General features: G+C 43.8%; 1 pseudogene; it reads left to right on the top strand.

The window, feature by feature from the left end:
* The first annotated feature begins 10,632 nt into the window (after positions 1-10,632).
* On the top strand, positions 10,633-13,414 carry LOC139052976 (uncharacterized; annotated as a pseudogene).
* The last annotated feature ends 3,445 nt before the right edge of the window (positions 13,415-16,859 follow it).

Below are 16,859 nucleotides of genomic sequence, written 5' to 3'. Positions count from 1 at the left end.
GCCCTTACAAAAAATTTCATAGAAAGTCTATAGACAGGCTATAGACATTTGCCTATGAAGTCTATAGACTGTCTATAGACATTTCCTTAGACTAGTCTGTAGACGTATGGTCATACACTTTTTATAGACTAGTCTAAAAAAGTCTGAGTCTATAGACTGTCTATTGACATTCTATAAACTTATCGCCACACACTTTTTAAACACTACTCTATAAGAAGTCTGAGTCTATGGACTGTCTATACACTCTCTATAGACTGTCTGTAGGATATTGAAAATTCGTCTGTAGACATTTAGCTGCAGAATGTCTATTGAAGACTGAAGTCTATAAATTTTTATAGAAAATGCCAATATACTATCTATAGCCTATTCTTATAGACCTTCTATAGACAGTCCATAGACTTATGGCCCTACACTTTTTATAGACTAGTTTATAAGAAGTCTTAGTCGATAAGCTATCTATAGATGAATGAAAATTCGTGTTTGTAGACAAAAGTCCGCAGAATCTTCATAGACAGAAGTGTATAGGGTTATACAGTGCAACTTTTGTAGACTGAAGTCTACAGGCTATCTAGAGACATTTGTCTATAGACATGTTATAGACAAGTCTGCAAAAGTAGAACTATATAATCCTATACACATCTTTTTCTGTGACATTCTGCAGACACTTTTCAAAAAACATGAATGAATGAATAGAATTTATTGATAGGAAAGACAGAGAGGTCGACCTGAGCTAGTGCGCTCTAGTCTGCTACTCTGTACTGGGGAAGAGGGAAGGGGAGTGAAAGTATTGGGATGGATGATGATGATAAGAGAAGTGGTGAGTGCTTATGCACATGAGACAGTTGCCTCGCTAGAGCCGCTCGTCGAGCTTGGTGTCCTGCAGGAACTTCAACAATACTTTTGTGGCACGCATTGAAATTGCATTGTCAGGCCATGGGCCGAGAATAGCTTCCTCCGACAGTAGTTGTCTGCCAACGCTGGCTAGGAAACTGTCTAACGTCCTTCGCTCCAGCATATATGCTGGGCAGTCGCACAGTACGTGTTGCAGTGTTTCGGGCATCTGGCAGTGTACACAATCAGGGCTGTTCGATTGGCCGATGAGGTGTGCGTAGCGACGGGTGAAAGCAACGCTGAGCCGAATCCTGTGTAGCAATGATGTTTTGCTCCGTGTAAGCTTCGGGGGCAAACAGAATTTACCGTCTGGGTCAATCACACGTAGACGTCTGTGAATGTTATCAGAGTGGGTTCTGTAAGCCTTTGTAAGGTCCTGCATGAGTGCCTTGATCATGGAGTTGGTGTCAGGTCGCGAGTAGGCAATCCGTACTTCATCACAGGAAGGGGAGGCCGATCTTGCCTCACTGTCAGCGAGTTCATTACCAAAAACACCACAATGGCTTGGCACCCATTGAAAGGTGATCACGTGACCACTTAACTCGGCACTGTGATAAAGTTCGATGATTTCGAGCACGACCAGATAGTATGGTCCTTTGTTTAAAGAATATTTTAGCGCCTGTAGCGCTGATTTGGCATCGCACAATATTGTTCATTTATGGGGTGTCTGCGTTCTCATAAAACGGACAGCCTCCCGTATTCCCGCAAGTTCCGCTGCCGTAGATGTAGATTTGTGGTCTAATCGAAATCGTTGAGTAATTCCAAGTTGTGGGATGACAAATGCGGCCGTTGTGGCAGATGGCGTGACCGAACCATCGGTATATACTTCTACAGTCCCACTATATAAAGTAAATATATGGGACAGGGTGAGCTGCTTCAAGCCAATGGAGGAAACGTGAGATTTCTTCCTAATTCCGGGTATGTGAAGTCTCACTAGTGGTCTTGGCAATGTCCATGGAGGTGTCGCGGGGATGTCGGTTACCTGGAATCTTGCAGGTACAATGCTTGCGTGATATGCAATAGCTTTAGAAAAAGCACAGTCAAGGTTGATGCTTGGAAGCGTTGACAGTGGATGGCGTGAGTGTCTGGTTAGCAGGCGAAGATAGGTTCGCACAGGTTCACAAGACCTGTATATGTCGATAGGACAAGCCCGTGCTTCCGCTATTGGGCCCTTAGTTGACGTACAGCGTGGCAAGCCAAGACATATCCGTAGTGCTTGAGCCTGAAGGCTCTCCAGCGTGCGTATACAAGATGACCCCATGTTAGATAACACAGGCATGCTGTAGCGTATGTAGCCCACAAAAAGTGCCTGGTACACTTGGAGCAAACTTCGCTCAGAGGGGCCCCATCTCAATCCTGATATCACACGAAGAACGTGTATGAAGTTGGTCAGTTTAGCCCTAAGCGCAGTTACATGTTTGGTCCAAGAAAGACTGCGGTCTATTATCACGCCAAGAAATCTGTGGTGGGTGACTAAAGGGAGCGCCGTTCCGTCGACAACGATTGGATAATTTGACATCGATTTGCGCGTAAATGCCATGACTGCACACTTAGTAGCTGAGAGTTGCAGGCCTCTACAGCGCAAGTACTTCGCCGTTATGGTAACCGCACGTTGAAGCCTTGCACGCACTTGTGGACGTGTGACCCCAGATGACCAAATACAGATATCATCCGCGTACGTACTGATACGCGCTGTTTCAGGTAGCTCGTCTGCAAGGCCCACCAGTATCATATTGAACAATACTGGGCTAAGGACACCACCCTGCGGAACACCCCTGCGAACTTAATGTCTATCAGTCTCGCCATCCGAAGTGGACATGAAAATGGCGCGGCCACTGAGGTAACTCTGCAGCCACGCATACATCCGGCCACCAACACCAATATCCTCAAGCGCCTGAAGAATCGAATGGTGGAAGACGTTGTCGTAGGCACTTTTGATGGCCAGAAATATTGCGCATACCAGACGACGGCGTCTCTTTTCCTGTTGAACAGAAGATACTAGGTGGATCACGCCGTCAATCAAAAAACATGAATTTTCAATAATCTATAGAGAGTCTATAGACGCAGACATTTCATAAAGAAGTCTACAAAGAGTGTATAAGGCCATAAGTCCACAGCTATCCGTATCTACAAGCTTGTTTACATTTTTGTTTACATATGGTAGCAAGAAATTTAGAATTTTTTATGCATGTGCAGCTGTTGCTTTTCATCTGCACTTATGCATCAACGTTAGCAGAATAATAATGCTCCTGAACCAGCCGTACTCTCATATATGTTGCATAAACAGAAAGAAGTGAAGTGCTGAATCATGCAGTGCAATAAAGAAAGCAAGTGCACCGGGAATAAATTAACTACTTTTATTGCACGATATAATAGATGAATTCCTTAAATACACGTCTTATGCTATTTTGAAGAGACTAAATATTTACACTACTGCCCCTTGGCAAGCATGGTCGCCAGGCTGGCTTTGAGATTTGTGTCATTAGTCCCAAAGGTGCTGCAGGTGTATGCTGCAAATAAGTAGATATAGCAATATGAGGCAAAAGCAACAATTGCGTATTCCTTGTACGTTCATTAAGAAGCTTAATATATTTGCTCAGCCATACAAGTCAATACCTAATGGAGTTTACCCATGAATAATGGTTGCTTGTCAATACACATCAGTACCAATATACAATACTTTATGTTATGATATGGTGAACAATTAAAAAGTCGCAACTGCTGCTCGTGCTAGCAACACTGTGTTCTCTTTTATGACAAGTTCATATATGATGCAATAATGTATTTTGCCCAAATGATCTCTATTGCCGAAACGCTACCCAGTTGGACTGTCTGTACATTTTTTGGCCGGTAGTTAAGTATGCCCGTGAAAAGGGATATGCTCAGAAGACGTGACTGGAGTATTCACAGAATCATGCCAAAATTATAATTTATTTTGCTTAATACACACTTAGAAGTCTTTCTCACACTCCTAAATGAAGGGGTCATTGGCCATAACTTCAACAGAAGGCAGATGGATTGATTCTATTGATATGCTCACTTAGTTTCTTGCAGGTATTGAGGCCTCTTGGGCATGCTAACAGGTTTCCAAGTTAGGTAGACCACATGAGCACCCGAAATACCACGCGAGCATTTTGTGTCATTGCACGACAGATATTCCCTTCATAGGGAACAAAAGTAATAGTATAGTTCGAATGAATTTGATCACATTAAATTATTTAAGGTGCTTTCAAAGCAGGAAAATTTTCTAGGGTTTCGAGGTTCAGGACCCTTACTTAACGAAAAAAAAATAAAATATATTGAGTAAGAAATGCCATGTCAGTATGGTTGGCTTTCAATACTTTTTTCAATAAATGGGACCAATTCCCTCAACTTTTTATGAGGTGAAACGTTTTAAAAATATATTTAACGGAGAGACTCTCTGGAAACATCGTATGACATATAGCAAAACAGCATACCTATGTGGTCATTTGAAAATTCCCCGCTTTTTTTCCAAGCCTTCCCTGGCAGTTTTCATAAAATTTTTCCGGCAATCTATGACGCCCGCAACTGAAGTGCAATAAAGAAAAAATATTGTGGTTTAATGCTTGCCAAGTACTGCCAGTCCATAATATTTAGATAAAACACGCCAGTCACTTGACAGGCAGTATTAGATTCAACTGAATTGAGCCCCTTGATCAATGAAGCTGACAAATGCTTGGGCAAGGTCGTAATTGATGGCCACACGAGTACAGCTCGAAAGACAAGGACAGAGACACACACGTAAAGCAAATGCAACAATGTGAGTGAAAACTATTCAATGAGTTATTTTTTTCAATAGTAGTATTCCATATAATTTGCTCTCATCACTTATGCCTCTAGGTAACTTCACTTATGAATAAAGACTACATGGCATTATGAATCAGTACCATTATGATGTTTCGCTAGGTTACAGTATGATGAGCAGTTGCACAACCGTAATGTTCGCCGGTGCCAGCAACGATACGGTTCAAGACAGGTTCATGTGACACACAGTGTACTTATAAAAATAAAGGAAATTCGAGAATCAAACACGGTTTCTATAATAAGAATTGTTGAAACAAAGACACCCGGCTAGACTGTGCATATTTTTCAGGTGTTAATGCAAATTACCTGTGCCGAACGGACATGCTCAGCATAGTGGCTGCGGCTTTGAACAATCACGTTAAGAATTGCAATTTATTTCCGCTTAGAGCAGTTTGCGATGTCTCTTTTCTCATACTTCGATATGAATACATTTGCCACGCTTTCGGCAGAATTCACATGAATGGAGGCGTATTGATAAGGTTATTGTCAGCTAAAACATGCTACGATCTCTCAGGTTTGTTGATAAGGATACAACAAGTGCAATGTGCACTAAATTATTTGAATAACCTGTGCTTTATCTACTACATAAAGGCCAACAAATGGATAATCTGGCTCTTTTTTCTTTTGTACAGCTCATATAGTATACACTCTGTCCAAGACGACGGCACTAATTGGAACAGTTACGAAAACCGGAACACTTAACGCACGACAAGAACTTCATACCATGCACGATTGGAACAATGCGAATCTGCTCCAGCAGCTGCCTAGTGGTTAACAGCACGTAGACTGCATAAAGCCGAAGCTCCGGAAGGCGCTTAATGCTTTTCATATAGCACGAAAGATAAGTTCTGCTGCTGAACTGTTCATAAAAAACACACACAAAAAATCTTCCAACTACCGTCAAATGCAATGCCTTCAGTTTGAAACGTGTAAAGTTCCTTCCCGGAGCGACTAATATATTGTTCTCTAATTTTTCCGGCTAAGTTGCGAAGCTGCGAGTGCGATGAGGCAAGGTCTCGAAGTCCCCTCATGGGAGACCTGAGCCCGGGTCGTCAAATTTGCCGGATTCAGAATAAAGTTCTTTCCATCCATCCATAGGTCAAAGCAATCATTACAGCAATGAGGTACTCTTATGCATGGCTGCGTAGGCATAATACCTACGAAATACTGGGTGGGCTCAGAGAATTTGGCACACATTTTAAGTGAATGAGAACCTTTTATAAGTTTATACTGCAGGATATCAGTCAACGAAAAACCGCCCAATGTTAGCGATGCAGCCGAGATATAAAGAGAATGTGAAATGTATCTGTGAATCGGACGACACACAACGCGCACACCACATGCGCGACATCGTTTCATCGCACACTCACAAAGTCTGCGTTGTCAGCTACAAACCTTACCAGTCTCTGTGCAGTTAGCTTGATGCCTGTTTGGAATCCACGTGTAGCTGAAGTTGGCATTCAGGACATGTATTATCACGATTGCATTGGCATTTTCTTTTCTTTATTCTACTGCCACAAAAGTCATGCTATGTCAACTATGAAGACTGTCTTGGGATTGCCGAGAGCGACTACGTAGTTCATATCACGTGGGCGACAAATGCGGAGGTATACACTATGTCTATACTAAAGTCTACGAATAGGCTCTACAGACATCTCAGCTGTATACGACTTCAGTGGCTTATATCAAACGCAGTTCCGTATTATCCGCCTGTATCTGCGCTTGGTTACAGCGTACACGGGTTGGGCTCAGGTTAACGATCTTTGTCTATTGCCAATCCATGGACGGCATGGAAACATGAAGCAATAAGAATTTTACAGTATGGGTTGTATTACATTTCATCTCACGCCTTAGAACAATCGGTATACCGGCTGCTCGCACAAGTTAACATGGCCATTTGTGACGTCCCATCCAATGGCCTCAAACGGCAATGATATACCAAACCGTGGAAAATAACTCGAATTGCAAAGAAGTATACGGGGTGTTTCACTTTATTTAGGCCAGATTTTAAACTATGCAAATGCTACGTAGCTGGAGACAACCAGGGTATCTTGTTTGCCATCGCTTGGAGACACTCAGATTATTTTATTGCATTCTCCGGATTAGATAATTAGTGTTACTTGGTTTCTTGATTATTTTAATTAGATGCCAATTCTCAAGAATAAAATTGTAGAGCGACATTAGAAACCCCCGATACAGCTTGCTGTTGCTCAACACGTGCTCCATAAAAGTGTTCTTCCGAGCGTGAAGAAGCCCGCGATTACACACAATGTGACTCGAGCGGCCGGTCGCGCAGCAATATATATATATATATATATATATATATATATATATATATATATATATATATATATATATATATAGTTATATCATAAGAAGCCAACAAACACTGACACCAAGGACAACATAGGGGAAAAAACTTGTGCTGAATAAATGAAATAATGAAACGATAAGTAATTGGAAAATAAAGTGGATGAAAAGAAAATTTGCCGCAGGTGAGAACCGAACCCGCAACCTTCGTATTTTGCGATGCGATGCTCGACCAATTGAGCTACCGCGGCGCCGTTTTCCCTTCACTTTCTTGGGTATTTATGTGTCCTAGTAGAACCCTGGGAGTGTTAGCCAGCGCCACCACTCACAAACCTTGGCGGTGGACGTGGAACGTCCTTTTTGCAGTAGGCGTCACGAGAGCGTGATCTTTCTGGGTGAAGGCAACTGGTCAATAAACCCACATAATTTCGAGGGTCTCGAATATGGCAACATTGATGCCTTCAGGTAGCAGGAATGGCGGGAGGTGCATATGAGTGTTCGTGAACTACGTGGAGTGGGAATAGACAAGCAATATACACCTTATCGACTCTCGTCTATATAGACAATCTATGAACGAAGAATGAACAATAAATAGAGACTGTATTGACTATTGTCTATATGTAGTCTATAGAGGGGAAGTACATAAAAAAGAAATAAACACCTTATCGACTTTTTTCTATAGACCGCCTATAGACTGCAAATTGACAAAAATAAATAGAGACTGTATCGACTTTCGTCTAGACGTGTCTGTTGTGGGGAAGTAGACAAAAAGGAAACAAACAGCATATCGACTTTTTTCTATAGACCGTCTACATGCTGCGAATAAACAAAAGAAATAGAAATCTTATCGTCTTTTGTCTATGGAAAATCTATAGACAAATATTAGACAAAAATAAATAGACTTATCGACTTTCCGTTGTAGGTAGTCTATAGTGGGGAAGTAGACAAAAAAGAATCTATTTATTTATTTATTTATTTATTTTTACCCTCAGGGCAAAGCATTACAGAGGGGAGTGGGTAATACATAACACAGAAATACAAGCAACAGCAGAGAATTACGAAGACATAGATAAGTTAGGATAAGTGATCAACACAATATATCATTCAATAGAAGCGGTAACAGCAGTTCGAAACAATACAGGGTCAGGAATTGTGGCAATTGAGGAAGGAAGGTGGTTCCAGTCATATGACGTGCGAGGAATAAAAGAATCCAAGAATGTTTTAGTTTTGCATGTAGAAATGCCTACCTTATGTATGTGATCTGTGCGGCGTGAAACGTATGAAGGGCGAAGAAGTAACTCGTAGCCAATGGACTCATGATAAAATATTTTGTGGAAAAGGCACAGGCGTGCAATTTTGCGTCGTGATGCAAGTGAAGTTAGGCCCAGGGTAGTCTTCATAGTGGTTACGCTTGATGTACGCCGAAAGTCAGAAAGAATAAACCGCGCTGATTTGTGTTGTAACATCTCCAGTAGGTCGATCAAACTCTTAACACCAGGGTCCCAGATTGATGGAGCATATTCCAGTTGTGAACGTACGAGTGTGGTATAGAGTAGAAGTTTGATGCTAGTTGGGGCTGCGTGAAAGTTGCGTTTCAGATATCCGAGCATGCGATTAGCCTTGTTAGTGATGTGCTCAATGTGCGCATGCCAGCTAAGGTTAGACGTAATATGAATTCCGAGGTACTTGTATCTTGTAACAGGATCAAGCACCACACCATTAAGAGTATATACTGGTAATTCACTATTAACACGAGAGATGCGCATAGGTTTGCACTTTTCAGCATTTAAAGTCTAAAGTTCAGCATTTAAGTTTTGCACCATGTTGAGATAGCGTTAAGGTCAGACTGAATCATGTGCTTATCACTATCATTTGTTATTTGCCGAAAAAGGACGCAGTCATCGGCGAAAAGATGTACAGAAGAGGAAAGGTTACTGGGTAAGTCATTGATAAATATAAGAAAAAGCAGGGGCCCCAAGACAGTGCCTTGGGGCACACCGGAAAGAACAGGGTGAACGGCGGAGTTAACATTATTGACGGAAACAAATTGCTGACGATGGGTAAGGAACACTTCAATCCATTTTAGAATGTTAGTGTCTAATCCTACCATGCGCAGCTTTAGTAACAAAAGATGATGGGAAACCTTATCAAATGCCTTCGCGAAATCTAGAAAGATGCAGTCGGCGATAGAGCGGCAGTCTAAAATTGCGTGAAGTTTGTGCGTGAATAAGAGTAGCTGTGTTTCGCATGAATAAGACTTCCTAAAACCGTGCTGAGAAGGATGAAAAAACGAGTTTGATTCAAGGAAAGTGACAATATGTGAAAAGAGTATATGCTCCAAGATTTTGCATGGGATGCTGGTAATAGATATGGGCCGGTAGTTAAAAGGCGAGTGTTTATTACCAGATTTATGTACAGGAACCACCTTACCTATCTTCCAATCGGCCGGTAGTTCACCGTTTTCCAATGATTGCTGAAATATTTTAGTTAAGGCAAGTGATGAATACATTTTCGTACTTTTTAGGAACTTTGTAGTAATGAGATCGACACCAGCACTGGAAGATATCTTAAGATTGTCAAATATTTTAGCTATACCATCAGGGTGGATGACTACAGGGTACATTGGGAGGAAGTTGCTATGATCCAGTTGAGGCAAATCCGTAGTTTCACCATGTGAAAAAAAGCTCGAAAGAACATCGTTCAGTACATTTGCACAGGCAGTGTCGGATATTGGTTCGTCACTTGAATTCGTTAGTATTATTCGAGACGTTTCAGAGGGGTTAATGACGCTCCAAAATTTTCTTGGGTTATTGAGCAACATACCCGGTAGAGTGTTATTCTGGTAATTGTTCTGGTAATGTTATTCTGAATCAAACACTTCATCGACCTATTTCTATAGGCCATCTATAGACTGTGAATAGACAAAAAGAAATAGAAACTTTATCGAGTTTCGTCTATACACAGTCTATAGACTTTGTATAAAAAAGTCCAAATCTATAGAAAGGCAAGGTCGTCTATAAAAAGTCTATAGACTTTTTATTTTTGTTTTTTAGTATTTAGGAATATTTATTAATTTTTGTAAGGGCGTACAGTTACTTAAAGTGGGCCGCGTCGTCGCTTCTCGCTTTTTGTGTGTGGACAGTACAAAACGAACAGTTTACTTCAGATCTATATGGACAGAACTAAACTACAAAAGCAGTTTTCTTCATCCTAATAGTTGAAATAGCCTCAGGTCAGTCGTTGAAGACGCAGGAATCCGGCAACTGTGATAGGCCTAAAGCGCTAACCATAGGTAGGCGCTGGTATCCGCGTCGGCGTCCGTTTGCGTCCGTCGGAAAGAGGCTAGTTCTTTTGGCCGCACCTACGACAGTCCACAAAACGAGGCAGGGGGGGTGGGGGTCTGCGACCAAGAGGTAAGGCAAATTTGACCAGGAGATAAAGTAACAAGGGCTCGCAAGCCAACGTGGATAGAGCGAGGTACTGTAAACTTGCAAGGTGCCCCTTTTTGTTCAAGGGCCAGTGTATAGGCTCCGTGCAGGAGCAACTGCGGTGCAGACGAGGGCGCCTCTCGCGGCGGAATGCGATGAGCTGGTGGGAGACGCGCGTGCGAAGCTCTCCGAACGTGTGTGTGTTTGAGCGGTCTGAGTGTGTCGGTGGTGGATTGCAACAGCAACATGCCATGTTCTAACGTGGATTGCTGCGTTGTGAATTGCCACAGCACCTGCGCGAACTAGCCTGGAACAAGTTTTTTTAGGTTCCCCAGCAAGCCGTAAGAACCGAAGCGACGGGAACGCTGGATTGCTCTTGTCCGACGACAGAAGTGAGTCGCAGCAGCACCCTACCAAACGTGCGCAGTTCATGTGTTGTTGCATTCATTTGCTTATCGTTCAGGATGCTTCCTTCACATAACTGTACGAGATACAATGCATTATTTTGATAGTCATATGTGAAGTTGGAATGAGATCGCCTGTTATTCGCCTTAAAGTCTAACAGGGTTGTAAACACTACCCGCTGAACGTACAGAGCTTAGAATATGCAATTTTGGCTACATCTTAGCGTTTGCTTCGTGGCACGTAGCCTTAACAGGCCTGATGTGTTAGGGTTCGCGTCATTTTTGTGTTATTGCCCCGCCACCGTAGCTCAGGTGTTAGGCGCTAGACAAACTGTGCCGACGACGACGGTTAGGCCCCGCCTGTGGCAGCTGCGTTTCGATGGAGTCTAGCACAAACAGTTTGGACACCGCAGGTATCGTCTAACGATGAGATTGAGATGTTGATCGAGGAGGATAGGTGTTTTTAAACACGCAACGCGTGTGTTGTGCGATGTCAGTGCATGTTAAAGTATCTAAGGTGGCTTAAATTAGTCGGGAGACCTCCACTACGAGGTCCTTCATGACACATGTGTCGATTTGAGGCGTCAGACTGCACAGTTAACAATTTTTTTGTGGTTGTTGCCCACACAAACTGTTTTGTCCGCAGCAAGGACAGCGCAGGCTGGCAACCTACTCCATACACAAGGATCTGCAGCAAACACTTTGTGGGCGGTGTAAAGGTGAATGAGGAGGGGCATCCAGCCTACTACCCCTCCATATTTCCTGCTACATACAGGGCAGCACCTGGCCCACTATCTGACGACCGCTATGTCAGGTAGGAAGGGATCCACATTAACATTATCATACAGAGCTCTTTGCTCACAGTTACTGAAGATCTGTGTCATATATTATGCGACTTTCAACTCTCTTTGGACTAGGTGAATATTGAAATCTCTGTTTATTCGGTAAATGCACTTCAATCCCACTAGGAAAATAAGAAGGCTAAAGCAAAGGATCCTGCTGGACAAGCAGACTGCTGAGGTGCATGGACAAGCAGCTGAAGCGGTAATGAAGTTAGTTTATGTGGACGATGAAGCCTGCTTTTTTCCAGGCCCTGTTTTCATCGCCCACGGTTCTTGTGCAGCAAAAACTAAAATAAATGCTCATTTATTCGTTCATTTACATTTCATAGGCTGCTAATGTACACGAGCAAAGTGTGGAGGTCATAATTCTGGAGCCTCAAGCTGCTGGCAGCGACAACAGTCCAGTGAGTTCTGACAGCACTCAAGGCGCTCTCTTTGATTCTGGGCTGCGATTTGTTCACGTAAGAAAGCATATCCTATGTCAGGGTTGGAGTATTGATTAGTGATTGTCTTTTAACTTATTGCTTCCAGGTGTCAACAAGGACAGAAGATGGACACTCGTCCTTCAGCAGTGAATTCACCTTCACTTCTGAGTTGACCGATGAATATGCATCATGCTATATTAGCCACAAGGAGGTCTGCGCTACGGGCGTGGGAAGATGTAGCACTACATTTATTGACAAAAGCTGTGGGCCTTTATATAAACAACCCATTTTCGCTGGTCACAGCTCAGTTACCGAACATGAAGAGAAGTTTCATTCTTTGACAGCTGTCAGGTTTAACATTTTTGCTGTTCTTTTAAGCGTTTTGCCACCCATGAGGAGGGCCGTGAGCGAGTTGTGCATTGAGGAAAGTTGAGGCATGGCATGCCATTTTCTGTCCTTGGAGCTCTTTTATTGACTGCACGGAGCTTGAAACTGAAATCCCAAATGGAGTGGAAAAACAGAACCTATGGTATTCACATTGCAAGAGTAGGCATACAATGAAATATTTAATTGGCATTGCACCCAACGGCATGGTCACTTTTGTCTCAAAAGGATTTGGTGGACGGACTACAGATTCAGTGGCAACTGTTGAGTCTGGATGTCTGTCGCTACTAGAGCCAGGGGACCTGGTCTTAGCAGACAAGGGTTTTCCTGGCATAAAGACAGGTGTCGGTACCCAGAAAGCGACATTGGTAATGCCACTGTTTGCTAGTAGTCAGCAGTTCACTGAATCGGAAGTAAATGCAACATATGAAACTGCGTCAGTACGAATACATGTTGAGAGGATTATTCAACTACTGAAAATATTTGATATCACACATAAGATTCCGTGTGAACTCACATCTTAAGCAGATGCAATCCTGCATATGGTAGCTGTAATAACCAATTTGAAAAGTCCTATCTTGGCAAAACAGTGAATGAAGAGGGGGACTTGCCCTGCAAAGGACGTTATATGAAGTGTATTTATTGCACAGCCCACATATATGTATATTTTGGTGTAAATATCAAAGCCAGCACATCTCTAATTGTATCAAAATATCACCATTTTGGCTGTGCAGATGACAGGAAGTTGATCACGTTATTGATGTGTCTATGCTTGAATACACAGGAATGGCATGCTTCCAGCCCTTTCACGTGTGTGCGGTTTTGTTTTGCAGTCCGCATTTTCATTCTGTGGGTTTGCCTCATAGGCCTGCACTTTCGTGTAATGCCTTCAAAAAGTGCTGAAAATAAAAGCGCCTCAGCTTTGGTACTGCAGGCAGCAGGAAGTCACTCTCTTTCTTGACAGGTATCATTAGCATGTCTGCGCTCGAGTACACATAAAAGTGGCACACAACGAGTCCCAGCACATGCATGCACATATGAACTTGAGTGAAGTACCGATGACTACGTCGTAGGGAGGTTACTTCATCGCCACACAATTAATTTAGCAAGGGCTTATTCTTCAATGTGGTGTTTCTACGGCTGTACGGGCACTTTATTTCAAGCAGGATGATTTCTCCATATTTGTCTCTGAAAAAAAAACACGCTGGTGTGGTCTGAACAAAATAAGTTTGCGGAACTGCTTACCTAAATATGCCGTCAGGTGAACATGCCAGCCAAGGATCCTCGGGGCACACAACTAATCCGAATTCTGCGACTGTCACCTCATACTCTTTCGAAAATGCTACACGAGCTTTCGGCTCCATTGCCACTCCATACTGGACAGAGGGACCACTGAAGGGCACCTCCATTACCATGCGCTTTGCACGGTCATAAAGGCCCTCCTCAGGGCAAGTCAGGGTCCTGTGTGCCTAAAACAAAATTTTATCACTGATAATACATATTCACTGAATGTACAGAGAAAAATGCTTTCCTGTCAATTCCAAATACACGACCTGTCCCACCTTTGTGGCAGTAATTCTGGGAAACCTTTCGTTTCCCCAGAGAGCTTTGTTTGCCAATGTCCATGCACACAAAGTGGCTACATCCCCTGGTTCAATTGCCACGTATTTTCTGTAAACTTGCAGAAGTGGTTCAAGCAACCTACACGGGGAATGCCAAGAAGAACTGATCGGTAATTCTGCATGTTTATGCAATTCATATAACATTTAGCTCTGCCTGAATGTTGGACTACCCTACAATCAAAAGCATTGGTCACTCGTGCAGGTAACAAAAAAAATTACTAACCTCTCGATGGAGTTGATGCTTTTCAGAATGAGCCTGCCCTCGTAGAGCTCAGAAGAAAAGCTGTGAAATATTTGGTAAATTCGTTCCCAGTCAAATAGGATTAATGAATGTGACCCAGGAGAGATGGCTTGTGTGGGCGCAGGAGATAAGCTTTGGGATTCTGCACGTATGGCATCCACTAGTGGGAAATTTATGCTATCAAAGAATTGAAGGACGTGAGTGACGGGAAAACTCTTGGCACGTACTGAAATGTGAAACCATGGTCTATAATAAGTGCTCTTCAATCTGCCAACCTTGTGATAAACGTTTTCAGTCAGATGAGCGTTGTGATGAAACCCTACCAGGCTCTTTCAAGGTGCCTTCGACTAGTGAGTGCTTGGGGTAATATTTCCAGGAAGCAGGAACGCCCGATGCTCGTGGTCGAATTGTTTTGCTGTCGCACGTGGTGGTGTGCACAAACAGCGCGACAGCAGCAGCAGCGTGTTTGCATTTTCCAGCCAGTCCTGCCTGGCAATTGCACCTCGCCGCCAGCACCCTTCTGTTTTTGTCAACCTAAAAAATGTAACTTTCAGCTCTCAAACAATACTATTAATATTTGGGCAACTTACGTCAATCTTGACATATCTCGCAGGTGCGTTGATTCTGGTTTGCGGTATGCACTTCGTCGTGATTTCCGAACCTCCATCATGCAGCAGCTCTTTCACGTCATACACATGATCGGCTTCTAAAAGGAGTCGTCCTTTACGAAGGTTCCGCCGCGGAAGAAACAGCTTAGGTCGTTAAGATCGCCGAAACCAGTCGCCAGTAACGTGGGCACGCCGCTGGACATGGCTCGCAAAGCTCCCGCGCCTGAATTCACGCATGAATTCGCGCGCGCACATCTCCCACCAGAGTTTATCTCGTGGCCACTAAGTGGCGTTACCAGTCAGCCGACGGTATCGCCGTCTGGGTAACTGCACGGAGCCTATAGGCGTTGCTGAAATGGACACACAGCTTTCCATCCCCTTCCGCAACCATACGCTCGCGTGTGCTGATGATACACCAGGGCACCCATGCGTCGGAAGACAGAGGAAAAGATGTTTATTCTGCAAACTCGTACCGTTCCAGAAGCTTCTAATACAGAAATGACAGTACCTTTTCCGTAATGAGACTTGAGCTGGCACCAGCGCATATGTTTTGTTAGTGCCTAACCTCGGCTGAACGCGATCGATATCGATTCAAACAGTATGTGCGAATGGCGAAGGCTGAAGTTCGCGCAACCAACAAAGCAGCACCACTTGCCACCCATCGTTTTTCCGTCCACACAGAACGTAACGTGTCGCTACATAAAATTCTCACGCCAAGCACTAGTTCACGACGCCGGCTCCTCAACAATTTTGTCTGCTAGAAAAGGGCATTCTTTTTCAGTTTGTGCATAACAGAATCATGTTTTCTCGTATAGTCGTATTACACACCGAAGCTATCATGTGTGCTGATTGTGTGCAAGCCATACTTATTGCATTGCCTGATGCAATTTACTTTTAAACATCAATTTAACGAGGGACTTGCACTTTGCGGAAGGCCTAGAAGAAAGGGGATGTATGCTGAACTTCCGTGCACGTGCACGCCACGTGACGTACGTCGATTTGGTGGTTGTGCTTGTGTAACGTCGTCTAACGTCAGTTAGGGTGGCGCTACTTATGTAACCTTCGCGCCAGCTTCGCTCTACATCCTATTTCAGAGGGTGTAATTGAGGCTGATTTTGTTACCCCGCGAACGGCTGGCGCCGCCGCTGCCGCTGATGCGTGGAGGCCAGCGCCATCTGTTGATGCTGAAAGGAATGTAGCAGGGTGCATGCTGCGCTGTGTTCATTAGACAGTTTTAGTACTGCCTACGTTGCGTACGTAACGACGTTGCGTACGCAAGATCGCTACGTCCTGCAAAGTGCGCATGTGCAGAACTTAACAAGAACGGTGCGTGATGCGCACGCGGCCGCTGCGTACGCACGCATCCCATTCTTGCGTGCGTACGTAGGGAGCATTGCGTGCTGCTCTCGTGGTTCTCGTTTGTTCGCGAGTGCATGAGACAAAAGAATTTGATATGTCGCGCGCCGAGGCGACAAGGCGTCACAGCTAGGCATGCGCCGCGGTAGCGGCGCAAGCATTATCCCCATGTGGCTGTGCTCAAAAGCACCGGCATTCAAGCAGTCGCGCGCTTTCATTCCCGTAACGTATAGAACCGGACAATTCGTCCGTCGCTTTTAAGTTGATGGCTAAATATAAAAAGTATTGTTGTCGATCCACCGTTGCGCTGTCCTTCCGTCAGGCACGACAAGTTTCGCAAAATGTCGGCGTCGAAGGCGACCAACTGAAGGCTGTACTTTTTAGTGGCCTACGATTTGGCTTTACTGCGAGAAGCGAACGCACCGAAACCATTCCCGGATGCTCCACGTTGGGAATCCATAAGAAATAAAAGATATCAACTTTGTTCTTGAGAACGTATTCAGTGTACGCGCTGAATGCTCGC

The sequence above is a fragment of the Dermacentor albipictus genome, unplaced genomic scaffold (assembly GCF_038994185.2).
Source record: "Dermacentor albipictus isolate Rhodes 1998 colony unplaced genomic scaffold, USDA_Dalb.pri_finalv2 scaffold_48, whole genome shotgun sequence".
Classification (NCBI taxonomy): Eukaryota; Metazoa; Arthropoda; class Arachnida; order Ixodida; family Ixodidae; genus Dermacentor; species Dermacentor albipictus.
The sequence above is the reverse complement of the archived record's forward strand: the minus strand, read 5'-3'. Positions and strand labels throughout refer to the sequence as shown.